This window comes from Candoia aspera, chromosome 1 (genome assembly GCF_035149785.1).
Source record: "Candoia aspera isolate rCanAsp1 chromosome 1, rCanAsp1.hap2, whole genome shotgun sequence".
NCBI classification, from domain to species: Eukaryota; Metazoa; Chordata; class Lepidosauria; order Squamata; family Boidae; genus Candoia; species Candoia aspera.
This window is the reverse complement of record NC_086153.1, coordinates 200,329,309-200,356,265: the sequence shown is the minus strand read 5'-3', so window position 1 is coordinate 200,356,265 and position 26,957 is coordinate 200,329,309. Positions and strand designations below refer to the sequence as shown.

Below are 26,957 nucleotides of genomic sequence, written 5' to 3'. Positions count from 1 at the left end.
GTATACCTACCACCAGTGTAGCTTTCCAGCACCAAGCATATACAAGTTTAATTCCCAAACTTCTAATGAATTGTTGATTAAATTATATCTATCTTTCAGGCACACTAAAAGCTCTGCTAAAGGGCAATATAGAAATGTTTTAAAAAATAAATTTGACAATTGGCATGTACTAAGTTATTTTCTGCTAAGATAAAATAACATGATGAAACCACCTGAGAAGCAAAACAAAGTGAAATTATGGCTTTAACAATCTTTAAACCTAAACCAACAGAGGTTTAGGTTTAAATCTAAACCACCACAAAGGTCAGGAAGCACCCATTAATGAACACTTAATGAAAATAACAAGAAAGAACAATGGTCCAAATACTGTTATTTCTGACTAACAAATACAATGATCAAACATTTACAGTATTTTATTATACTAATCCAATTCAAAACTCATCCATGCTGTTAATCTTATCACAAAATGGAAAAACATTAACATCTGAGCCTTAATACATTTACTTAGAATTTGTCTCTAAATTATTTCTATATAACTTTGTGTGTTCAGAGGTATTCCTAAAGAGGGTAATAAATCAAATCAATTAAGCAAAGGACAAAATAGTGTCCTCTTATTCTGCATTCAAAACCATCTAATAGTTTATCTTTTTCAGCTTCTTTATTGCTGAAAAAACCAAGTTGCTTCAGGAGTGCTAGTCAGACCACGTACCATGAACACCTCTCTTTTAATGCCTTGTCACCACTCCCTAACATCAGCTGCCTGAGTGACCATTATGCCTAATATTAGGGATGGTTTTATTTATACACAGTATCAACTATAGTGCAAATAGATATTCAATTTTCATTCACCAGTTTTAGCATTTTCCAACTTATAAACAGCCACAGATGTTCATACACAACTGACCAGTATAATGGCACAGGCTTTCAGGAGTCAACTGTACATTTCCTCCATGATTATCCTAATGTTTTTACAGAAGTTAGCTTAGTTTCCCACCCAAAGGAAGATGTTTCTAATCATATAACAAGCTTCTATTTGTGTGCTATAGCATCAACACAGGGCATGAGCACAAGAATGCATTATAGAAAAATTGGACTCAGTCCAGTAATGGTTATACATTTAAGCTATAATTAGGTCTTGAAGGTCTTTAGCTCAAGGTTTATGATATAACCTCAATAGCACCACTAAATGAAATTATAGTCATCCAACAAAACAGAGAATGGAGGCAGAGAAGGAGAGAGGAAAACATAATCAAATTGATACTCCAGGATCAATCCAAATCATGATAAGCAAGGAAATCAAATTTATTTCAATAGTGATTAATCCAACTGAAGCTGGAATTACAGAAACCAAGCTACTATAAATAATTACATGAATGGAACCTTAAATTTAAATATAATACAATCATCAAACTTCTCTAAAGTAGAACTGCACTTAAAATTGAATCATTTATAAAGCTAAGCTGTCTGAGAATACAGAACCAATTCAAACATTCCAAACCAACCCTATATGACACCTAATATGTTTATTATTCACTTTAAAAGTATAATTCTTTAGCAGCTCTTGGGAAAGTATGTGCCACAAGAAATCTTTGAAACTTCACTTTCTAAGTTATAAAATCCCATTTTATAAGGGTCATGAGATAACTAATCTTAAAACAGTTAAGAATGGATGTTTTGTTATGTTTTGTCTGTTCTTGCCTTCAGAAACTTGAGAAATAGTTTTACCAGCTCTTATTTCATTTCAAAGTTGCTGTCTGGAATCACTCCTAAGGAAAGATTTATTAGACAGTAGGAAAATTACAGAACCATACTATAGACGAATTAAGCTATAGAGGAAGGGAAGAGATGTGGCTCATACCCCAGCAGAAATAATGCCATATTTGTACATGCTCAGTCCAGGAACAGAAAACAAGAAACTCCAGAAAAGCACAAAGGAGTAGAACATCAGTGTCCCAGATACACTGCTGAACCCCAATCCCCAGAGAGTGTACTATTGATGGTGCCCCTGCACAAATAGAGCTAATTAACTCAAGACAACATATCACAAGTAAACATATACTGCATCACCATATTTGCATAACACATGCCAGTACTATGTACTACAGTATTCCATCACATCCTGTAGCAAAACCAGCAAAGACAGGTTTGCTGCCATTTCTCAGGCAGCCCTACAGGCAGAGGTCTAAATTCCACTATGTGTCTCACAGCTACTCTGGGACAGAAATGCAAGACTTACAGAGAAATCACCTATTATTACCCTTGTCAATTGAATTTGTTTTTGTTTTTTTAAGTGTGGATCCTATCTATGGAAAAGATCCCTATACCTACTTTTCCTTCCAGAGAGCAGCTCTCTACCCAATCTCCACAGCAGACAACGTTCAGGTACAAAATAGATCCTCCAGATAGATCCACTCTAGATACCAGAAGGACATGGTCTGCAAAATGAGTCCTATTCCAGTTAAACAATTTATGAGTTATTTGCAAGCAGATTCAAATGCATGGGTGAACCCTCCTCCCCCCTAGAAAAGGCAAAAAAAAAAAAAAAAGAATTCCCCACATTTACTGATCAGGAAGTGTACTATATAGACCAACAGCCAAAGGCTGTCATAGGCTCACAGGTCTCACCCCCATAACTTTTAGACCATTTTACACACACCTTGCTATTTGGACTGATAAGTCAACCCTTTGGGGGAACAATCCAGTAGATTCACTGACTGCTTTTCTCTACGGATATTTTCTTACACAGTGATAGAATCAGTCATCCTACTTCACTGGTGTATTTCTCTTAGAAAAGCTGAGGTTTCTGCCAAATCCTGTATATGTCAATTCTGGATCTCAACTAAGGCATTATGTTTTTACTTGTCATTTCATAGAACAGCATCTTACTCTGATCTATCTTATTAGTCATCAGTCCAGATCATGGTTGCCAAGCAAATGTAAACTACTTATACATTTTTATCCAATATTTAGGAAACCAGGTGTCTAGGGTCTTTCCATCTTGGAGTTTTGATTGCATAATATCTTGGCTATTATGAAGACAGGCAGTGGTACATTGTCTTCTGAAATAGTCATCTCTGGATCCAGGGATTTTTGATAACTATTGTCCAGTCACCAACCTCCTTTTCTTAGGTATGATTGTTCAGAGAGTGGTGATAGACCAACTTCGTAACACCCTAGAATAAGCAGATTATTTGGCCCTTTTCAATCAGGGTTCAGACCTGGGTACAGGACAGAGGCTGCACTGGTCACTCTCCTGGATGACTTATGCCAGGACCTAGATAGGGAAAGTGCTTCCTTCATGCTTCTCTTTGTTAAGCTCTTCAAGGCAGGCAAACTCAAGAGACAAGAACACTTGGACTTGTAGAAAGGTCTTTATTCCTATTATGGTAAAGAATCTTAAAAGCCTGTAAAGGAATTCTCTACCTCAACTTATTCCTAACATAATTTAGGCAGAGTTACTCTGAGTCTCTTTCTTATGTTTCCCCCTTCTCCTAGACTCAAAAAACTTTACTTTAATGGCCCTGCTTCCCAGGGCCTGTTAGATATTCCATCATGTTAGACTTCTCAGCAGCTTTCAGTACCAGGAACTATGATATCTTAAAGGACCATGTTCAAGGGCTGTGGATTGGAATCAGTTTTTCAGCAGTTCCACTCCTTTCTCAGTAGGTTGTTTCAGTCTGCGGTAGGAAGGATGGGAGATCATCCTGGCCTCTGCAATGTGGAGTGCTGCAAGGGTCAGTCTTCTTTCCCATTATTTAGCATCTATATGAAACTGCTGGGAGAGATTATCCAACAGTTTGGGGTGTGATATTATTAGTCCACTGATGATACCCAACTTTATATCACCACTGCATGTTGTGTGGGAGATGCTGTTGATATCCTGTCCTGGGGTATGGAGGCTGTAAGGGCTAGGATGGTAGAAAACAGACTGAAGCTGAACCCAAGTTAGACAGAATTGTTGTTGGAAATTGGGCTTTTCTGTTGATACCAGCATTATCTCTGGATGGGCAAAAGAGCAGGTTTCCAATCTGGGGCTTCCTCTAGACTCATGGCTCCTGCTTGAACAGCAGGCAGAGGCCATGATTAAAAGGGCCTTTACCCAGCCTTGGCTGGTGCATGAAATACAACCTTACCCAGTACAGGAGGATCTAGCTCCAGTAACATATGCCCTCATTACCACCAGACTGGACCTACTAGAACACAGTTTACATAGCGTTGCCCCTGAAAGATTATGTGCCATCAAGTTGTTTTCGATTCCTAGTGACCACATCGATTTTCTCCACGCTGATCTATCCTTAACCTGTTCTTTCATGTCTCCCAACAATGTACTCATCGCCACTGTAATTTAGTCCATCCACCTTGCTGCTGGTCATGTTCTCTTTCTTTCCACCTTTCCCAGCACTAGAGCCTTTTCCAGAGAGCTGGGTCTTCACAAAATGTGTCCGAAGTAGGAATTTGAGCCTGGTCATTTGTGCCTCAAGTGAGAACTCTGGGTTGACTTGTTCAATGTTCCATTGGTTTGTTTTCTTGGTTGTCCATGGTATTCTCAGGAGTCTTTTCCAACACCAAAGTTCAAAAGCATCAATGCTCTTCCTATCTTGCTTCTTTAAAGTCCAACTTTCACTTCCATAGAGTATCACAGGGAATACCATGGCTTGCACAATTCTGTAGATATAGACACATCACGGCATTTGAATATCTTTTCCAAGGCCTTCATGGCTGCTCTACTGAGTGCTAGTCTGTGTCATATGTCTGAGTAGCTTCTTAAAGACTACTCAGAAAATGCAACTAATCTGGAATGCAGCAGCCTATGTACTCACTGGCTCTCACAGCTGGACATATGTAATATTGATGCTGCAGGCCCTGCATTGTTTGCTAATTAGTTTCCAGGTACAATTTAAGGTGCTTGTGTTGACCTATAAAGGCCTTCATACCTTGGTGCTGGGTACCTGCAGGATTGCCTGTTCCAACTGGAATCAACCTGACTCGCTTTTGATGTCACACTTCCAAAAGGTGAGAGGGACTGAAGTTAGAGGAAGTTGCTTTTCTGTGGCAATGCTGATAATTCCCAATGGAGGTCAGGCCAACACCCTTCTTGCTGACCTTCAGAAAGATTTTTAAAATGAAGTTATTTGGAAAGGCATTCTCTTAGATTAGGAACCATGCCATCTTTTATTTCTTTATTTTTGTTTTCACATTATTGATTTTATTTCTTGGCTTTTATTATGTTATCTTTTGATCACACTATGGATGTTTTAAATTTTTGTTGCATTATATACTATGGAAGCTGACAAGAATAATCATATTGCAGTGGAGTATAAGTCTAATAAACAAACACCATGTGCAAGAGAAAAGCAGAAATACCAAGTCAAACTTATAGTGTAGCCATCATTCTTACTCCTTATTTTTGCACAAGCACCCCCTCCCCATATTGTTGTTGATGGTCTGTTGTAGTATTTTTAACCTTGTGAAAGTTTATTAATCTGACAATTGATATGGCTATAGTTTCTGTAGAATAGCTGCAGCTCCACACATTCAGCAACATTTAAAACCTTGATTAGCAATTATCAATTCTTAATTCTACATTAAGAAGTAGAAGTGGTGACATGGTTTAGTCATGAATTGTCCTATAACATGCTAATGTTCTTGTAGGCTCAAGATCTCTCTTACTAGCAGCACCATGTGAAATAGCAGATAGATATTGCTAGGTGACCTCTTAAGTATAATAGATGATCTATTATTCTTTTTAATAATCATTTTATCTTTTTATAATGATTGTTTTTATTTACTCACTGTTTTTATCTCATTGTTGTATACTGCCCAGAGTCGCCTTCTAGAGATGGGTGGCAATATAAATGTGAGCAATAAATAAATAAATATCCATACATGCAATTATCCTTCACACATATAGTATAACTGTTACATACAGCTGCCCACTTAATGATTAGCTTTTAGCAATAATTCCAATATAGTTAGAGGTAAGTGATTTAATATTCTCAAAATCTGTACTTAAAAGAGAGTTGATCCATATGCAACAGAATTTATCAGGGACATGCTTTTTAAGGTCAATCCTCAGATATTAAAGAAAGTAAAAGTGAATGATATACTGTAACCATATACATCTATCCTGTGATACATGTATCCAGAGTAATTTATTTTAGCTCCACAGGAACAATAATCTAATCTCAGTATATATGAAAAGATTGAAGTCTAAAATGGCAAAACTGTCTTACAGTTAGAATATTGCTGACCAAGAATAAAAAGTGACAAATGAATGAAGTTGTTGTGGTAAACATTCATTACATTTCTGTTGAAAAGCATCCATACAAATATTATCAGCAATTAAGGGAACCCCTAAGTTTAGTGCTCTACAGTTAAGCCATCTTGCCCCCCTCTTTTTTCCCCCCTATAACAATTAGGAGGAATGTGACTAGGTAAAAAAAAAAAAGCATATTATTTCTGGAAGCTAGAATGTTATGTTTGTGAGCAAACGAGAGAGAACTAAAAAAAAATAATAAGACTAACGCTGCAATTCCATTGGCACTTTCCTTTTAAGAGCAAACCTCACTAAAACCAGTGGGGTTTACTTACGGCACAGATGCGCTAAATCAAGTTTCTTTCTCCCCAGTGCTCCTAGGATCCTCCCCTTCCTAATACTGTATAGCCATTTTGCCTGCACCTCCATTCCATTTCCTTCCACACATTAGTCCTTCCCGGTGTCCCTCGCGTATACGTACGTACATACAAACACACAACACCCCCCCCCCCCGAAAGAAGCAAGCACCTCGCCTCGCCTGAAGGAACTGCAGCTCCCTAACCCTCGGCCGGTCTCTTCACAGCATCGGTAACCGTAGCAACCGCAGGTGCGGGAGCCATTGGTCAGTTTAACACGAGGCAGAGACCAATAGAGACCCGAGCTGAGCCGCGCTCCGCCAATCGGGGCGAGGCATAGGGCAGGGCGCCTTGCTGACGCCTAACGAGGGGAACGGGGGGTGCGAGGGGCGGGAAGAAGCGGGAGGAGAGCCTGCGAGGGAGGAGGAGGAGGAATTTGTGCTGCTCGGCTGTGGCACATTAGTCTCACTACCATGGACACCCCGGGGTAGGGCCCTTCCCGGCGGGGCGGCCGCGGCCCCTCCGCGCCCACGAAGACCCAGCGCCGGCGGGGGAGGGGCTCCTCGCTCAATCTACGCGGTGAGTGACCCTTCCCGGCTTTTCCCCCGAGCGGGGAGGAGCGGGATAGCTTCGCACCCAGAGCTGCGGTGGGCGAAGAGCAGCGGGGCACGGAGAGAACGGCCTGCCAGAGATCCCACTGAGGAGGTGGAAGTCGGCGCCTCTCCTCGATCCTGCCTTCCTCGCCCGGTCCCTGCCGCTCTTCCTTGCTTACCTGCCCCTCCGCTTCCTCCTGCTTCAATGGATTTGCTCTCTCCTCTTGTCTCCGGCTAACTTTTCCTTCCCGTCTTCCTCTGCTCTCAGATATTTATCCCCCACTTTTTAAAAGAAACTTGTCTAACTCCATTAATAGTCCCTCTTCTAATAAGCACATTACAGTACTTCTTTTTCCTTTGGTCACCACCTTTCCTTAATCGCCTATGCCTTCCTTATCTATTCAGTCCCTCTCGCGCCCCGAAAAACTGTTCAGTTTTTTCCTTTTTATTCCCTCTAGAAGATCCTCATAGTCATCCTCTAACTATCCTTTTCTTTCTCTTGTAAAAAAAAAAACCTGCTTTACATTCTGAAATATTTGTCTTCTAATTCCTTTTTCTATCCTCTGTCTCCTTCCCATCTGTCTGTTTTTGTAAATGGGCTCTACCTAAACACTCTTCCTTTTTTATTTATCAACTTCCTTTATGCAGATTTCCCACTTTTTATTACTTGTCTCCTTTGCCCTTGTATACTTGGGTTCCTGTGTTCAATAAAATACCCTTCTCCCACTGGGTAGCTTTTACTTAGCCTTGCCTTTTCTACCATTGCTCTTAAATACTGTTCTTCAGAATCTTCAAATGCTGTCTCCTTAAAACCTTTACATTTTTATACAGTATTATCCCCTCTTCTATAAAGCTTCTGTTCCTTAAGCAAGCCTTACCTAATGTCCTTCACCCAGTGAACAATATCTTAAATGCATTGCTCCCCTTTTTAGCTCTGTCCTTGAATTAAAATGAGTATCCTGTGATTTCTGTGAAAATTTTCACTTTTTATTTGACAAATAATGTTGCATTTTATTTCTTTTTCCTCCATACTTTTTTCATTTCATAAACCTCTCATTTTACTACATAAGCCCCCTCAATTTTTCCCCTGTCATTTGCATGTCTCTTAAATGCTTACAAGCTCTGCTCCTTCCTTCATCTCTGCCTTCTCCCATGTTGTCACTGTAGAAATTTCTTTTTGCTTCTTTAGTCTTTTTCTTAAAGGGGCTCATTCCAGTCCTCTTGATTCCCTATTAGCCAGCTTCCCCTTCTTCTGGCCCTCTAATTCCGTCTCTCTTAACCTGCTGAGTCTTTCCTCACTCAACCTTGCCCAATCTTGTGTTTTCTCTCATTTGCTTGTTAGAGCTACTTGCAACCTGGTTGGGGGAGCAAATCCATAGAGAGCTTTTAGCATGTCCTCCCTCCTCCTCTCAACAGACCTCAACTATTGTCCCTCTGCAGTTGCCCTGTAGGAAGAAGACAGGGAAGGAACAAGGGGATAGCCTAGATCTCGCTACATGTTTGAGAAGTGTAACACAGCCATGTGTGTGGCTGGAAGCTTTTGGTGCTCTGAGCAGATTAGGAGGCAGGTGTGTGCCTGTGAGTTTAAGGGGGGGGATGCTTGTTTGTTCCTGGAGCTTTTAGATAGTGCAGGAATGTGAGGAATGCCTTGGAAGCCAGCTGCAATAGACCCTCTTGTCCAAGCTTTCAAAGGTCACTGGACCATCTCTGTAGCAGCAAGCATCTCTGCCTGACTGCTGCAGAGAATGTGTGGGAGCACTGTCTGTACTACATGCATTACGTAGGATCAGGATAGATTCTGCTCACAGTGTTCTACTTGAAGACTGGTTTTGAAGGCAAAAATGATCGCTTTGGCCTATCCCAGATAGGCAAGGGTACAGCCTGATTACTTCCTCCCTTTCAAATATATTTGGGGTTTACCAAGTTTTATTCTAACATAATCCAGGTTAGTGCTGTAGCATTTTTTTTACACATTTCAAAGCAGAGCTGTGGAACCTAAGTGCTGGGAAAACTGTGTAGGAGATTCAGAGAGAATGAACTGATGGAAAATATATTAAATCTGGTGCTAAAGAATGTCTTATGGCTTTTTTTATATCAAATGCTGTTGTCAGAAAATTAATCTGGTGATATCTTTGTGGAGTGCTTACAGAGCATTAGAGAGAACCTCTTCTTGTTAAGACTGAGCTGCAAGTACCCCCACCCCTTACAATACCCATCAGATTAACCAACAGAGAAGCAGTGTTTTCCTAATGATGGGGCAGAGAGAACTGTCTGGTACAGCTAAATTACTGGGCGTGTCAATTACCATTTGAAATCACATTGAAGGGCAGTGGGACAGAACAATTGCCAACATACCTTTTTCCAAATTTATATCTAGTAATTTTGTGGATTGAGCCTGTTCATCTATTTAAGCTGCCAACACCAGTTAATTTGATATTTATGAGCGCAGGGTGGGGGCTTGGGTCAATATATTGGGTTGGAGGAGACAAAACATGTTGGAAAGTTTGAAGCAGCATAGTTTAGCTGTAGGTAAAGGGGAATCATCTACGTGTCTGGACATGATCTAAAAGTAGTTATTTTCTGTTGGATTTTTAAAAAAAAACTGGCAGATGAAAGGAAATAATTACAATGCTTCAGTAATGAAGAAACTATAGCAGTTGCTGCCAAAGCAAGTCCCAGAGCGTATCATATAGGCTGCTGTTCTGACATGTTTGGGGCAGTTCTTGTAAATAGGACATGGTGAATTGGCTATTACATTTAATTAAAAGGTATCTACTCAAAAAAAGTTTAAACAGGATGTTCTATATCTCAGCAAGTATTGCTGTTATTTTGATGAAGTGATTACATTTTCAAGCTTTGAAAGGTTTGCAGTCTCACATGCTAAATAGCATTTATGGATAATTACTTCTTTTTTACTTGAAAATAAATGTTTCAAAATATTAGTGGCATATTTCCTTTGTTTACTACATATGGATAATGGGAATAGAGCAATATGTTTTATTAAAAATATATTCTGGATTATTCTTTCACATGTAAGGCTTTATAACTGATATGTTTGTGTTGTACTCTGAGGAAGGATCGCAGGTGTCAGCATGTTCAAATGGATGTTTATAACAGTTATATAGAATTATTAAAGGGAAGCAAAAGATTTGGCAAGCAACATACTCTTCCTGTGTGCTAAAGGTTAAGCATTACTAAAATGAGATAAAAATATATTTTATAAAAATTAAAGGGAATTAGAACCTCAAAGCTTTTTCTACTGCAGTGATTACTAAGATCTTTAAGTACCCACATATTTTTTAAATTATTTAAATATTGCACCTATATATTATTTTTCAGCTCAAGGTGGCATATGTGGTAGTCTGCTCTAATATTATCCCAGGAACAAGAGTACTTAAACAGAACGATTGCAATTTAACATGTACAATCAGATGAAATATATTCTATAGCTGGGAAATTAGCTGAGGGTAGAAGAGCATTTAACGTAGTAGTACATCATTGGACTCCACCCTTGCATGTATGTATCTCCTATTCTGTTTCCCAGATCATCTGTTTTTTCCTTTACCTATCCTCTGGTAAAGTTACAGCAATTATGGAACCCGCAACAGTCAGATAACTCAAAACTGTGTACATCTGGTAATATCCTAAGAGTTCTCAATTCTCAGTATACATACTGGTTACTCCAACCAGTTTATTTTGGCATTAAGCCTCAAATTCTCCTTCTTCCTTGCTTACTCCTAAGATTCTTTGTGACTAAAAGGCACTCTTAGATCCTCTTTCTAGGATCATCAATGAAGTTCCTAAGTAGAGAATATATTTAATTTTATGTTTCATTTTTAAAATTGCAATTTCTCTTGCTCTATCTCTTTATTTAGATAAAAAGTATTTAAAGTAATACCCATGAATTCCTGTTTACATGATATATAAAATAGAATTTCCCTAAGAATGCTTGAGGAAAATGATCTGAAGATAAGATTTGTACTGTATGAGCAGTATAATAAGAATGTTTCTGTATTAAACGATAAAATACATTCTTGGGAAATAGTTATAGTAATTTGTAATAGAACAAACCATTCTTTTTATCCTAGGGAACAATATTATCATAGTAGATATAATGCTAAAAGCTTAATAATCCAAGCAGTGATATCTCAAGTTTCCTCAGTCAGTTTTCATTATTCATCACAAGGTTTTTATTATGTATCTCGAACAATTTAAGTTTTTTATTTCTGGCAAGAGATACTGGTTGGCATATGTTGAGGGTAGTTCAATTACCTGTTCAGTTATATGGCAGGAGAGCCTATCCAGGTTGGATTGGAGAGCATTACTTTGCTCTTGCTTCTCCTTTTTCCAAAGAAATGTAGTATCATTCATGTCATTATTTTTTTTTTGAGTCTGTTAGGGCCAGCCTGAAGAGTGAAAGCTAAAGTGTGTGCAGTTGCCACTGAACTCAGTGAAAAATAGATATAGGATGAGAAATGACAGAAAATGAAAGGAGGTGGGGAGGATGAAATGGAATAGGGAAAGGCCTGTAAAATGAAAATAGAGATGAGTCTATGGACTGGGAGTTAGATAATGAAAAATATGGAGGGAAAGAAGGTGGTTTCTGAAAAATTGAGCATCCAAGGCATTAATGGTTAGGTTAATTGGAAATGCAGAATAGTTAGGTGGGGGAGAGTGCAGAGGTCTATAACTAAGTTTTGTATCTGGATTTGGATTTGAATATTTACATTTTGGACATTTGCAGGGCAGGTAAAAGTCAATACACAAAAGTAATGCAATAATTATCTATTGACATGAGCTCTTCCTCCCTAACTGCAGTAATAACAATAGCAACATGGTTTACCCCAGTTGAGTTACGCTTAGTGACAGTTTGAAATTTTTGATATGCTTTCAGTTTGATTATGAACTAATATAATGTTGCAGTGAAGTCGAAGAAATATGGCAGGAAGGAATCAGGGGACATGGAATCCTGAGGTGATGCAACAAAAGGAATGCAATAAGAAAAATCTTCAGGTTGAGTTTGACTCATAGTGATTCATGGACATACATCTGACTGTGCAGTACTGACCAGGCCAAACCCAGCTTAGCTTTTGAGTTCAGCCAGGTGCTGCCACCTACTGAAATTATAGAGAAGAAGTGGGAGTAACTCCAGAGTAACAGGGAGTTCATGAGCAGAAAATTGAAGAATAGAGTTGGTAAAAAATGGACACTCTGATTTGGGTTTCAAAATGCAAGAATGATCTATAGGTACATACATTTATATGTTCTTTGTTTAACAAAACAAAATAATACATCAGTGATGGTACAGCGAAAGTATACATATATTACAATGGTTAAACTAAAACCTTTAATAAAATTCAAAAATCATCAATTCATTAATTAAACGTATAGAACTAAGTTAATTATATTATCTTCAGAAATAACTAGAAGTCTCTATAAAACTTGAAACATGATACTAATTTTCATATCACCACTATTTGTTACTGTTCCAAAGGTAAGTGCAGATAATTACATAAAAGGAAAAGAAAAAAGGAATTGAAAACAGAAACAAGAGAAAGAAGTCAGTAAAAACAATATCAGGAAATTATATAGTTTTAAATTCTCTCCCATTGTACTTGACTGATGATTGCATTCACATGCAATGTTTAATAACATTGAAATTGTTTCTAATTATTGTCTTTACATCAATTATTTCCTTCTTAAAAACTAGACTGTGCCTGAATTTGCTTTGTTGTGTGATGTAAGATATATAGGGGAGCCATTCTTGCTTAAATTTAGTCAAACCTGTTTTTTATAGTAATGTTATTAGAGGTTATAATTGCAACAGTAAAAACTAATACAAACAAAAAAATAGAAAAATAGAAAGTAGAAGATGCAGAAAAGAAAGAAAAAAGGGGGAAAATAGAAACGGAAATAGAAAAGAAATAAGAATATAGTGAAGAAAAATAATATATATATATATATATATATAAATAAATAAAGAAGTGACTTCCCACATTCATCACAACTAGTATGAACAAGTTCAGTAACTTAAAATTTAGTCAGACTTCTGTTCTGAATGTATATTTTGCCATTGCTGTATATTCCCTGAGTTTGGTTTCCCAATCTGATACTGTTGGTGAAGTGTCTCTTTTCCAACATTGAGCCAAATGTATCTTAATAAATTGTTATAATTTTTATTTATTTTAAATAAATAAAACAATTCCTAGTAGAAAAAAACAAGGGTTCAATTCAATCTTTGTTTTTAAAATTTATTTATTTATTTCTCAAATTTGTACTACCGCCCATCTCCCCCTAAAGAGGGACTCTGAGCGAAAATATCAAAAAATATTTTGAATGCTGTATATTTCTTTCTAGTACTTTTAAATTTTTTTATATGACCACTACATATGATAAAATATTCATTCTATGTCATAACATTTCAAACATTTTTATTTTATTTACCTATTTTTGCCATTATTGATGGAATTATGTACCATCTTTAAAATATATTGAGTCAATTTTATCTTAGATTATAGCATGGGGTAAGTTTTATTGAGTTTTTCCGTAAGTCTTCCCAGCTTATGGGAAAATAAACTAAAACCTATGGGGAAGAAATAAAGAGAAAGGCGGGGGGGAAAGGATCCATATAATATTAATATAAAATTAAATCAATCTTTACACTTATTAAGTCTAGACCATATAGAAACATATTACTCCTTATCATTTTTGAATATAAAGACATTTCAAAAATTGATAAAGAACATTTATCCTGAATCCATACTTTAATATCAGGAGTATAATTTTTTTCCCATCTATGTAAAATAATTCTCTTTGCAAAACCCCAGGCTTGATAGAGCCAGAGTTCTTCACAGAATGTGAAATTCTAAATTTATTTATTTAAATAACTTATATGGCCATCAATCACACACAGTAATCCTAAGCGACTCACAGCAAAACCAATAAAAACAGCATACCCTTCCCACCAAGGCACCATAGCAACTGATAAAACTCATCCACCCCCCCACCCACCCACCCCGCTAAACCCCATCCTAGCCCAGTGCTTGGGGGGAAGAACCAGATCTTCACAGCTTTCTGAAAGGCTAAACGTGTAGAGACCCACTAGGTGTGATTCAAGGTGCTGGTCACCACCTATAAAGCTCTATATAGCATAAGGCCTGGTTACTTGAGGGACCGCTTGTCTCCCATAGTATCTGCCCAACCAGTTCAATCTGGCAGGGTTGGTGTGCTTCAGGCTGCATTGATTACACAATGCCACTTATCAGGATCCCCAGTTCTCTGTAGCAGTGCCTGCCCGCTGAAATGAGGTTCCCCCCGAAATTCAAATGGCTCCGACACTATTGGCATTTTGAAGGGCCTTAAAGAACTGGCTCTTTGTCCAGGCCTTTGGAGGGGATTTTCTTCCTCTCTGTTCTCCTCTGGTTTATTTTCTTTGCCATCATTGTTCCTTTGCCTTGTGCTATTTTCATGTTTTTTGAATTCTCTGTTCTTTAAATGTTTTAGCATTTGTAAACCACACAGAGTTGTTATTATCTCAGGTGGGAGATTGGTACAAAGAGCTAGGGTAGCTATGGAAAAGGCATGCCTCCAAGGTCCCACTAGATTACAACATTTGAGGAAAGGGACCTATAGCATGCCCACCCTACTTAACCGAGTGGGATGGACAGATATTCTCAGGGAGAGGCAGTGCCACAAATAACCTGGCCCTGTGCCATATAGGGCTTTAAAGATGATAACCAGTACCTTGAATTGCAACTGGAAAGCAACTGGAAGCCAGTGCAGCTTGCACAACAGCTATTTTACACAGATGAACTGTGGGGTGGCCAGAACTGCACACACCCTATTCTGGACCAGTTGCAGCTTCCTGATGGTCTTCAAGGGCAGCCCCATCTAGAGTGCATTGCAATAATCCAATTGGGAAGTAATTATTTATATATATTTTTAAAAATCAAAATTACATATTCCTATTCCTGTTCCTCATTCCACTTTTCATCCATATTACCAACGTTAACCTTCATCTTATTTTTTTAGCCTTATACAAAATTGAATCATTGGTTTTACTTGAAATACAAGGTCTCTTAGAAATCTTAATACTATATTTAAAAAAAAGTTGGGAGGCTATGAAGTACAGAGAAAAGGAAGGCTAATGAGAATGTAATAGAATAAAGAAAACACTTGTATATAAATGCTATAACAATACAAATGTTTCTTTGGTTAAAGTAGTGGTGTAGCCTTCATAGGTACATTTGAATTGTGCTGCCCTGTACTATAGGAATGCAGAAAACTTGACAGTGCTAAATTTCTGATTTATTATTATTATTATTTTAGTTGGAGGGATTGCATTTTTTGACAGAGGGCTGTATGTATGTTGCTATTTATTGCCCTGTTTATAATGTATAATGAAGGAAAAAATTCTAGCCAATGAAATGTCTTTTATATAATATCTAATAGTACATACAATATGTACTTGCATTCTATAGCTAAAACTAAAGATCAACACATTTTTGTTATGGAATTGTGCTGCTCAATAACCATTCAGGTTATAGACACTATTTTTTTAGTTGTGATCTTAAATTGGACTGTAGCAAGTTATGGTTTAACTTCTTGATGTTGTATTTTATTTCATATTGCTCCTAATTGTAGGTGCATGAAAAATAAAACTACTACTACTTGTGACATGAATTTTTTTGATTTCAGCAGAGATGATTGCTGAGAATATTTGACAGTTCCAGGATAAGAAGTTTGCTGTTGATGGAATATGAAATCAGTGAAGAACTAGATTTAAGAAAATGAGTAGACCAAATAGGTAGCTGAGTCAAAATGAGGGTCTAAGAATTTTGGCAATACTTGAAGTAGATGGTGCTCCAAAAGACCAGGCATCTGCTGAGCCAGGACAACAGTGTTGTTGATTGAAGGCACTCTTGCATTTCCCAGTGGAAGGTGATGTCTATGATAGCAGGGGCTAGCAAATTATACAGTTCCTTCTGTTTCCCACAGAGAGTAGGTGATAGAGGCAGGGAGCATAAGGGGAAAAGAACTAAGTAGGTCTGGGTAAAAGTAGCAGAAGGCTATATATAATGGACAGGAAGGAAGTGGCCAGGTCAAGGAGAGACAGATTTTCTCTGTACTGTACAGCAAATTTGAGCCATTTGCAGTTTGAGTTGTCACCATGGCATTGTAATCCAGCAGTGGCAGTTTTAAAATGTAGCCTAGAATAAGTTTTAGCTAATTCCATATATTAGCTTGAACTAATCAGACAATTTGTACATTTCTGTTTAGAAAATATTCAGGCATTTAATAGAAATTCATTTATTCTGTATCATTATTTTAAAAGCTAATATCTTCCATATTTGCATGAAAGAGACTTGAGATAGTGAACAAAATGAACAGTACTTTCTAAAACAATACAGTATTGACTGTCAAACCACTATCATTCCAGATGGGCATGGGCAGCCACCAAAAAGACATAGCCTATGGGTTTCCCATGTATATTCTATGGACCTGATGGACTGGGTAGGGTATTCTCCAATTTGTCTATTTCTTCTTCAAGTCTCAGCCCTACTTCTCTCTTCCCAATTGCAGATCGGAGAAGAGTTACAGATGTATGCTAAGTAAGACAAAGCTGCTTTTAATATAATTGTAATCCAGTGTGTGGCAACACCTAGCTGACCTTAGCTGAGATTGAAAAGCGAAGTAGGATTTAGAGTCCTCCAGGAAATATCAAGGCTGCAGGCCAGAATGGAAAGTAAAAAAAAGGTCCTGGAAGAAGACAATGGCGTGCGCACGCACACACACAAACACAAAGTGATATATCCTTGAGTCGCCAAGTGTTGAGCTTGACTTGTGGGTGCCCAGTATAAATTAGCAGTTATATGAGGAGAGGGGAAACCTTTGAGGAAAGGAAGAGCACTCACCTTCTCTTTTCTGCTATAATTAGGCTTTATAACAGCTTCCACTGATGTCCAATGACTTTTCATCTAAAGTCATGAGGTTAGGGGGTGTAAAGTAGTACCTTAGATAATAACTGAAGATGCAGGGAGGCACATTTGGAAGAAAGGTGTTTTTAAGACAGATCCCAAGTCATATATGGTAGTCCTTCAGGTTCAAAGAAGACATGCTGTTGTGAAGTTCATCTGTGGACATGGAGGTGGCTCTGCAGTCCCAGTCTGGAAGTGCAGAGCCAAGCACAATGGGGGCACTGGATGTCCATTGTTGTAGTAACTGGGTGTTTTTCTGTGATGCCACTCATGGTTTTCTATCAGTTTTTGGCAGAGCTTGTCTTCAAAGCCAGTGGAGCCTTCATAGCACAGGGCTTGCCAGTGGGTTCTGTCAGCAGCTGCAGCTTCTACTACTTTTGGCTGGATGTCACAGTGGCGTAGGGTTTCTTTTCACAGCACTTTCATGGTTGACCTCAAGGTAGGCTGACCATATTTCCTTGAGACAAAGAAGGGACATTGGGATGGCAAAACGGGATGGGGTTAAACTTATGTAATCTGTATTCATGAAAAAGACAATTAAAAAAAGTTATTGACAGTAAGCTGGGAAGGTGCAGGAGGGGGAGGTACAGCAGTTGTTGTGTCTGGAGAGGCTGGTGCAGGGGTGGTGTTGGGCGAAGAGATTGCAGGAGGGCTGAGGGCGGCGGCAAGCTGGAATGGGAGGACGGGAACAAAGTGGCAGGAAGCTGGAGAAGCTGAGGGCGGCAGCAAGCTGGGATGGGAGGACAGGAATGAGGCGGCAGGAGGCTGGAGAAGCTGAGGGCGGCAGCAAGCTTGGGACGGGAGGACAGGAGACTGGAGAAGTTGAGGGCTGAAGGCAGTGGCGAGCTGGGATGGGAGGACAGGAACGAGGCGGCAGGAGGCTGGAGAAGTGCAGGAGGGCTGAAGGCAGCAGCGAGCTGGGACAGGAGAACAGGATGGAGGAGTCTAGTGAATGGTTGTCCCTGATAACCTGTTCCTCTCTGGCATGCCCTTTTATTTTATTTTCTTCCTGCCGTTTTGACCTGAGAGCCAATCGGCTTCTTTTCTGCTGGGTGCGCTTTTCCGACTCTTCCACTGAACTGATTGGCGGCAGTGATTCTTCCTCTTGCTCACTTCCAATCAGCTGTTCCTGCAGTTCCCACTCTAGGTTTCCCACCAGATTGAGAACTACTGCCAAGTCAGCCTCCTTTTCAATTTCAATTTCTTCCCACTTTTCCCAATAAGAGCTCCAATGTTTTTAGAAAACGGGACGAAATTGACACTTATATTAAAACGATGGGACAGTCAGGAAATGTTAAAAAAACGGGACATAGGGTCAGCCTACCTCAAGGTTTCTTCCCCGACTGGGGAGGCATATGTTGGTCATCCATTCCGATGATGTGTCCCACCTACTGTGTCAGGGCTCTGATAATCAGGGACTCAATGCTGGTGGATTCCACACGGTCCAAGACCTCCAGGTTGGAGACACGGTCTTGCCAAATCTCATTGGGATTTTAAGACAGTGAGATCTCAAGTGATATATTGCTTTGAAAACCAGCATCTTGACTTGAACCAGAAAAAACACCAGCCAGTGCAATTAAATAGAATCAAACTTGTTCTGCTTGTCTTCCCTCCATCAGTTTTGTAGCTTGGCTGCCTACAACTGGGTACTCAGAAATGGTAATGAAATACATTCCATACTTCTTTCTTTGGCTGCACAGGAGCAAGCTTACAGCATTTTGAGCCAGTTGGACTTTTCCGAAGTTAATAAAAATGCTGTGTTTAGTATAGGTTAGAAAATAGATTAGGTTTTTTATTTCTTTTAATCATTGCTTCTTTAACAGGTGTTTGCAAAAGTTGCTTTGTTTGTCCTAGAGCAGATATATGGTCTAGGTTTAATGATATAGTAAGGTTATGTCTGTGTTTTAATTATATGGCAAATAAAAATCCAGAATTCAGCCAGCAGCAAAGTTTGATTTAAAATCGTCATGAGTAGAACTATTTTTGTTTTCAAAACACAGTCAAACTTCATGAGAAAAAAAAAGTTACACGTCAGTGGTAACATCTTGGGATTGTGCCATCTAAGCTAGAATAGGCACTATATTTTAGTGGGCAGGATAATGTAGTAGTAAACTAAAAGTAAGAATAGAATTTGTATGCTACAGATGGGGTTGCCAATCCTCTTTCCTATGGGACAGTCCAAAGATTTTAACCATTACTAATAGAAAATTCAAGTTTTTATTGACCATAGTTAAGCACTAATGTCAACCTAAAATATTTAAATCCTCTAAAAATGTGGGCCATGTAGGACAAAAAATTGCCACAGTTTTAAAGAATGAATTAAAGGTAACCTAATGTTGGATCTGTAGTAGCTGCATGCCTCTTTAGGAAAATACCATATATTGTCATTCATGAACACTGAATTATTCCAAAGCCGATAGTGATGATGGCAGAGCACTTATTCATTCCTGATTGGAACTTCTTGAATTTATTTTGTAAGTAGTCAGCTACAAACTCTGATCTGAAAGTCAGAGATTTTGAGATTGTGCTTGTATTTGTCAAGATGCCAGATGAGCAAAACGTTTAACTGAAATGTAGTACTGACCTTTTACCTCTACCTCTATGCTCATGCAATAACTAACACTTAAATGTGGTGTTTGACATCAGTAATTCCTGCTGCTGATGTAGAAGTGTACTGTTTTCGCTTGACATAGTTTCCTATAACAAAATACTCTGAATCTCTACAACCAGGAAGTGGTACATTTGATAGTGACTTAGTACTGAATTGTCTATTTCCCCATAACATCTGCTCCTCCTACCCCTCCACACTGGATCTGTATGAACTTTGAGTATGTAAAGAATTTTGAGAACTGATTTCTGATTATTAAAAATATAAATTAAAGAGCTGAAACATATTCCCCAAGCTACTTGTTGGTTTCAGCACTTTTTAAATACACTTCCTTCACTGGCTTCATAATCAGTGAGGCCTAGAACAGAGCTTGAGAAAATTTTATTGAAATCTGGGATACTTAAAAATGACAGTGACGTATTTCACACCAGATCTGATATGATAGATGATATGATAGTCGCCTTATGTGAGATGGGCCACCATATAAATGTGAGCAATAAATAAATAAATAATATTACCAGCATATGTTAACATTCCTGGCCTTGTATCAAGTTATGTACATCTCTTGGTAGAATGGACCTCACTGAAAAAGGTAAAATTTCCCACATGTCAAGCTCAATTCCTGGCAATTTCATGAATACATCCTTATAGTTTTCTTGGCACTTGGGAAAGGAAGGATGAATGGCAACGAAAACACCTATACCCCTTCTTCCCCATTTTTCTTTAGGGAGCTGCCTGTACTGTTTTTCAAAGCCATTGCTTTAAGAAAGGGTTCACCTGAAAAGTATGGGATGATAGTAGGAAATGGAGGAGGAAGAGGATAATTTAAAAAAAAAGCTGAAAGACACATAGAGAAGTCAGTAGCAATGTCAAAGAAGCAGATGGTATGTCAGCTATACCCTCTCCAAGTGTCCTAATGCATTGGCAAATCATAATAGCCTCTGGAGCTAGCAAATTATGAGTGACCCAGATGAGGAGGTTTCTAAAAGCCCAGGCCCTGGCAAGTGTTAGCAGGCAGCCCAGAGCACTGACAACTGGAGGAGCCCAGGCTCTGGCAAGTAAATATCCTAGATGCTAGCTATAACAAGGAAGAGGAGAAATAGTAAGATGTAATAAAAGCCTCCCTTCTAAGGGAATCTTGCATCTCCCTGCCTCTGCTTGATGCTCTCTCACAAGTTGAATCAACAATGTAGAATTTTGCTGCTGTCTTCCAGGATGTTTTTTTTTTTAAACTTCCCAGTCTAGTCTAGTATGTCCCATCTAAGTACTAACCAGGTTTGACCCTGCATTGTTTGGTAGCTCGGGTCTGCCACTTTGCCAATTCATACTCTCTTTTCTCCTTCCCTCCACCTGGACGAGTAAAACCCCTGAATTGGCGGCTGAAGGGGAAATAAACTGTTGTGCAGGTGGAAATCTCTTTATGTGTTGTGTGTTAAGTCTATTGCTTTATTTCATTTTGTTCCACTGCATTTATATTAAAAATATCACAATTTTTCATCATTAAAAGTAATCCTTGTGCAGAAAACTTTAACACAAAATAAATTCAATTATTTGTATGAAAGCCCTTAAAAACAGCTTAAGAGAGAGGTCAGTCCTTCTGTTGGGTAGGATATGGAATTGATATATTTGAACCATCAAACATTTTCAAAAAGCCTTGAGTATTACAGTTTTCCTAGAATTAAAAAATACAACTTAGCATTTTTATTTAAAAGTAATTCATATTAAGTTCAGTAGATTTACTCCCCAGCTAACGTGGATAGTAACTGCAGCCCAAGTATCTTCTATCTGTACATGAGTTTTAAAGAATTAATCATGCCATTCAGAGGAAAAGTACTTGGAAGATACAAACATGTGCACAAGAGTCAAGGTCACAAAAGTGTTAGCTGTAACTGTTTCCTTATACTTGTTTTTCTGATTGTTTTCCTTTCTACATTTGTTCATCTTTTCAGGGAAATATTGTAATTGAAAGAATTTTAATTATGTGGGATTTATTTTTATACTCAAATTTAATATATATTTAACCTGTATTGGCTTGATGCTTGGTAACATATTTAGCTGAGATGTTGCTGTATTTAGAGGAGGCTTCGTTGCTTAGTTACCTTTTTCTCTTAATGGAAAATCTCCAACAATAAAAATACAACTGTAGTTGCTCAGTATTTGCTAGATCGACAGTGTACCCAGAGATATCCACATTTCCATAGAAAAGTTGTACCTGGAGGTATACTAAATAGCAGTTCAGTGCATACAGTAAAAAATACAAGACTGGAGAAAAAGGTTATGTCATTCCTGTAAGCAGAGCAAACTATTTCAGGGGTAAAAAAAATGGTGTGATTCTTATTTTTTTTACCATTTCCGACTCAAAAGGGTTTTACTTAAATATAAGCCAATAAAATCACTTGCTAGTCCAGATTATCTTCTGGCTTTCTTCTAACAAGTTGCTAATTTATAAGAAGCTAATGCAAACTAAATTTAACTTTATTGCATTAGGAATCTGAATAAGTGTTACAAACTGGGCCACTACCTTTTGATGTTTTCATATGCTATTAAAATTGATGCATTATTATGATAAAAGAATTGCTGTTCTTATTACAGAATTTTCATGCTGTGTCCTAACCACTACCTTGATATACATGACTAAAACATATTAAAATGGATTGCTTCTTGAATAGATTAGAATGATTTCTTAAACTTATTTATTAATAGTCATTCAGTAAGAACATTTATCAAAAGTTATACAAATTACAAATGTTGGCTACAGACTGTGATTTTCTTAAAATAAAAATAACGGTTTCAACAAGTTTTTCCCCTTCCTCCAACTGCTGGTCTATATCAAATGAGTTTTGCATGTTAGTACTGACCATATAAAAGTCAGCCAGTTTGGTGTAGTGGTTAAGGCACCAGGCTAGAAACCAGGAGACGGTGAATTCTAGCCACATCTTAAGACACCAGGCCAGCTGGGTATAGGTAGACTTAATTCACCCAAAACTGTAATGGAAGACTAACATTAAGGAAGATTGTATGTCACTTGCTATACTGATATATTCTGAATGTCAGAAGGCTGAATTTACTCTCTTATATTAAGAACCTATTGTATGCTAAACAAAACTGGTGTTTTCTCCACTTGCCTGTTTAATAAAGGCATACTATGTTGGCATTATTGTTTAGAAATAAAATGGCTTGTACAAATTAATATATATAATGCAAGCATGTTTTTAAGTATACTAAATGGAGATTTAAAATGTTTGGCATTTTTTAAATTTGCATTTTCTTTAAATGAAGTGTTGCATTATAAAATAGTTTCTAAAGGCATTGGTGCATCAACAATTGTAACAAGAAAGGAGAAAATTATTTCGTTCTGAAGGCTGTGTACAGGGACAGTCCCATGTAGAGAGAACTGCACTAGTCTAAATGACATTTGACAGAGGCATGAATATAGCACCTCCTGGTCCAGAAACTAGCAAGGCTGGCTGACCTGCCAAAACTGCCTGAACACTTTCTTAGCTACTTGCTGTGCCAGCAGGAGCCTTGAATCCAGGAGAACCCCCAGATTGCACACCAACTTTTTCAGATCTATGCAGATATAATCTATTCAATGTGTAACCATGTTAACAACAGTGGATGGAACCTCCATGGAGCCATAGGGATTGTATACCAACAGTAACTGTCTTGCTGGGATTCAGCCCAGTCTATTTCTCCCATTTAGGAGTCACTGCTTCTAGGATTTCCACTGCATCTCCAACTTGGCCTGGATTTAAGAAGTAAAGCTGGGTATCAACAGTAAAGATAATTCTGGAGCCCAAACCAACAGATTACCTCCTTTGGTGGTTTCATGTAGATGTTGAATAAGATGGGGGAGAGGGCTGATCCCTAGAGCACCCCATACTGGAGTGCTCAAGGGTTCAACATCTCCAGTAGCACTGATTGGAATCACCTAGCCAGGAAGGTGCAAAACAGTGCCTTCAATATACAACTTCATAGATAGTCCAAAAGATTCCATGGTTGATAATTGTGAATGACACAGAGAAATCTAATAGGATGAGAAAAGAGCAAAGTCAAATTTATTGACTTTTAATGAGTTTACTCTCAAGGTACATGTGACTTGGTTTTTAGGTACTGAAAGGGCTTGCTGTTGGTCTGGCTGGACCTTTTTAATAAAAGGTAGGCTATATATAACAAAGGATAAATAACTATATATTATGTTTGAGAAATAATGAAGATTGGTTAAGTGCCACATGATTGGAAGAAGACAATGTTGCCCCATCTGAAAAAAGGGGAAAAGAGAAAGTAACATCAATATCTGGGAGGATTCTAAAGCAGATCATAAAGAAATTGATGGGTGAGCATGAGTTTAGTGAGAACAAGTATTCTCAGATTATGGCCTTATTTTGGGGTCAGGTAACCTTAGTAGAGTGTTTTAATGCTGTACATTTCAACATAACATTGGGCAAAATACATATTCTGAATAATAAGTTAGACGTGTGAACTGGATGGCATGACAATTAAGTGGGTACATAGCTATCTTCAAAATTGCTCATCAAAGGTTCCTCATCAAACTGGAAAGAGATACTGAGTTAAGAACTGCAAGGTTCAGTCCTGGGTCCTTTAACAATTAGTTTTTATTAACAGAATTAATAAAGAGGGAGTGCTTACCAGATCTGAAAATAACTCAAAGCTGGGTAGGACACCCAGAAGTTAAAGATAAAATTAAAAATTATCTTGGTAGGTTAGAGAAATATATTGAAAATAACAAACTGAAAATTATTTGACAAATGTAAAGATCTTCACTGAGGAAATAGAAATCAGATGTGAGGTATAGGATGGGAACTATTAGGCTTATTAATAGTGCTAGTGAAAAAGATCTTGGAATAATGGTTGGTTGCAAAATGAACATAAAACAGCAATTTGATATAATTGCCAATGCATCAACAGAAGCATTGTTTCTGAATTACAGGAAGTAATAATTTCATTTTACACTGTGTTGGTAAGACTCCAATTCTCAAGTATTGTATCCATCTCTGGACACCACACTTCGGATTCTGACAAACTGGAACAGGTTAAGTGAAGGGCAATTAACATGCTTGTGAGGTTTGAAAGAATTGGGAATACAGTAGACTCTCAGTTAATTGGTAGATGCTGGATAAACGTAGTTTCTGGTTGCTTGAGAGTTACTATTAAATTTTATTTAAAGTATTATTTATTCAATTTTTTTGCTGGTTGCTTGAGGGTGAGGGCCAGTTGCTTGAGAGTGAGTGCTGGTTAACTGAGAGTCTACTGTATTATTTATTTAAATATTTTTGCCAATTGCTTGAGAGTGCTGGTTGCTTGAGTTTCGGTTAACTGAAAGTCTACTGTAGTTAGTTTTGAGAAGAGAAGACTAATAGTGGACATGAAAGGTGCCATCAAATGAGATTCAACTTCTGGTGACTATGGAAAAATGCTTATTATCATGACAGAATTTTCAAATATCTGAAAGTGGAGTGTGCAAAATGTTTTGAATGTGAACTATTTCAAATTTGAAATGCCTCATTTTGACTTGTAAATAGCTGTTGCAAGTGTGAAATTGGCTGTTTGCAAACATTTTAGAAGTGTTTTGATCTCAAAATGGGGTGTTTTGAATTTAAGATTGTTCAGTTCGCAATATTTTGCATATCCCTGAAAGGATCTCACAGAGAAGATATTGAAAACATTTCTGATCAAACTATTTCCTATTCAAATGTTACAGGAAGCCAGATTCTGATTGTAGGTTAGAAGAACTTTCCCAATAGGGACAACAGCTGGACAGTGGAATCAGTTTTCAGAGAAATTGTTATTTCTTCGCTCCATGTGCACAAGGAGAAGCTAGATACAGGTAGTCCTCATTGAATGACCACTTGTTCAGCAACAGTTGGAAGTTACAATGGCGCAGAACGAGGGGGACTTAGAGCGGATTCTCATGTTACAGCTGTTGCAGCATCCCTACAGTCACATGATTGTGATTTGGGCACTTGCCAACTTGCTCACAATTATGACATCACAGCGTCCTGCATCACGTGATCACCATTTGCAATCTATAATCCCGGCTTCCCACAAGCAAAGTCAATGGGGAAGCCAGCAGGAGGTCGCAAGTGGAAATCAAGTGATAACGGGATGCTTCATCCATGCGGGATTTGCCTAACCACAGCAAATGGGACTGCCACAACTGTTGTCGTAAGTTGACATGGTCACGTGATGTCACGCTTTACAACATGTCACTTAGCGTCCAAGTTGCTGGTCCCAATTACCATAGGTAAGCGAGGACTACCTGTAGTTTTCTGTCAGAGATCCTTTAATTTGGATTCCCACATGGTGCAGAAGGTATGGCTAGGCGTTTTAGATGGCCCCTTTCACATATGATTATGTGATTTATTTTCATTGTGAATAGCTCCTATCATCAAGAAAATGTATTTGGAGGCTGTGCTGGTTCTTCTGGATGGGGGGAACAGCCTTAGAGTCAATCCTGGCAAGACCAAGTGGCTGTGTATATTTGGAGCTCCTGGTTCTGGGGACATTCCATTTCTGGGGGGGGATACACTTAAGGGTACACTTTCCCACTTAAGACTGGTGTACAATCTCACAGCTCCCGCTCTAAGAGCAACTGGTAGCTGTGCTAAGAAGGTCTTTGCATATATTTATCTAATGCAGCGGTTCTCAAACATTTGGGTCTCAGGACACCTTTCATTCTTAAAAATTATTTAGGACCTCAAAGACTTTTAGTTTATGTGGGTTATATCTATCAATATTTACTGTAATAGAAATTACAACTGAGAAATTTTACAATATTTATTCGATTTTGAGGATCCCCTGGAAAGGTCTTGGGGGACCCCCAGGGGCCCCCAGCCCACATTTTGAAAACCACTGATTTAATCCATCAGTTGTGTCCATTCTTGGATCAGGAGGCCCTTCAGACAGTCACTCATGCCCTAATTACCTTACAAATGGCCTACCTTTGAAAACTAAAGAAGCTTGTCTAGAAAGTGGTGGTACAGACAATGATGGGCATGCCCATGTGACCTAGAGCTGAACAGATTATCACTTGGTTTCCAGGTGCAATTCAAGGTGCTGGTTATCACCTATAAAGTACCTCATAACATAGGCCATGGCTATTCAAGGGATTGCCTGACTCCAATTGTTTCTGGCTGTCTGGTGAGA

At 38.3% G+C, this 26,957-nt stretch overlaps 1 protein-coding gene across 5 annotated transcripts in view; it reads left to right on the top strand.

The window, feature by feature from the left end:
• Positions 1-7,018: 7,018 nt before the first annotated feature.
• Positions 7,019-26,957, top strand: part of PKP4 (plakophilin 4) — a 150,463-nt gene continuing 130,524 nt past the window's right edge. For all 5 annotated transcript variants that reach the window (XM_063318338.1, XM_063318341.1, XM_063318339.1 and 2 more), the window contains exon 1: positions 7,019-7,191. The gene's annotated coding sequence lies outside the window, so the exon portion shown is untranslated. The remainder of the gene's footprint in view (positions 7,192-26,957) is intronic.